At 51.8% G+C, this 957-nt stretch overlaps 1 non-coding gene across 1 annotated transcript; it reads left to right on the top strand.

Annotated features, from left to right (window-relative positions):
• The first annotated feature begins 226 nt into the window (after positions 1 to 226).
• LOC123453467 lies at positions 227 to 352 on the top strand. The gene has a single exon (XR_006632848.1). It is a non-coding gene; the product is annotated as a small nucleolar RNA SNORA26 (small nucleolar RNA).
• Positions 353 to 957: the final 605 nt, after the last annotated feature.

The raw sequence follows: 957 nt of genomic DNA, 5'->3' as shown, positions 1-957 counted from the left end.
TTTTCCCCAGGATGTTCGGGTCGCGGCGGACAGGGGGACGTGGACCGCGCTCTCGGCGCAGGTACGTGGTCCTGGAGGGACGGGAGCGGCCCAGGCCGCGGGCACGTGGCCGACCCTTCCAGGCGCGGGCGGAGGCCCGGACTCCGTGCAAAGAAGCGGAGAGTGAACGTGCTGCAAGTGCACCCAGCGAAACAGCTGCCTCCTGGTGCCCAGGTCGCCCTTTCCTGTGCCCTTTTAAGGTTGTCGCAGTACTTTAAGAGGCTAACACAGAAGGGTAAAGGAAAGATGTCTCCATAAAACCCAGAGAAGAGATGGCACACCTCCCCTCTGGATCCTGTCTGGAGTCACAGGCTAAACAGAAAGAAAAGAAATAGTTTAAGAGCTTTGGAGGATTTGTTAATTTAAGCAGTTAGGGATGTTTTGTACCTGCACTACTGCGGTGGGGCAATAGGTTGTGAGTCTGGACACTTGATTTTTTTCCCCCGCGTTCTTGGAAACACGCACGTATTTGTAAGGTTTTTTTTTTTTTTTCTGTAAATGTGATAATGCCTCAATTAAGAATTTCTTCATTCTTTTTGCAGGTTGGAAACGGCAGCTATTGAAGCTGGGGTGTCCGGATGTTGGTGCCTCATTTGACTCAATGCCAGTTCTTACCCCACTACAGTTCAGTGGGGGAACTTCCACTAGTATGGTGGACCGTTCTTAAATGCAGGAATTGGGTCCGTGCAGAGCAGAAACTAGAGCACGGATAGTACTGTCAGGACAGTGTGGCAGGTACTTTAGATGCTCTGTGTGATCTCACAACTTGAGGTAGGGGCTGTGTCCCGTTTTACAGGAGCAATGGGCACACCAGGGCCTCTAGCCACTGTGAACTAACTCTAGACACGTGCCACCCTTGTGCATCTGGCTTCTGTGAGTCCTGGGGAATCAAACTAGGTTCGCAGGCAAGCACCTTTA

This window comes from Jaculus jaculus, chromosome 11 (assembly GCF_020740685.1).
Source record: "Jaculus jaculus isolate mJacJac1 chromosome 11, mJacJac1.mat.Y.cur, whole genome shotgun sequence".
Taxonomy (NCBI): Eukaryota; Metazoa; Chordata; class Mammalia; order Rodentia; family Dipodidae; genus Jaculus; species Jaculus jaculus.
This window is presented reverse-complemented; position numbering and strand designations above follow the sequence as displayed.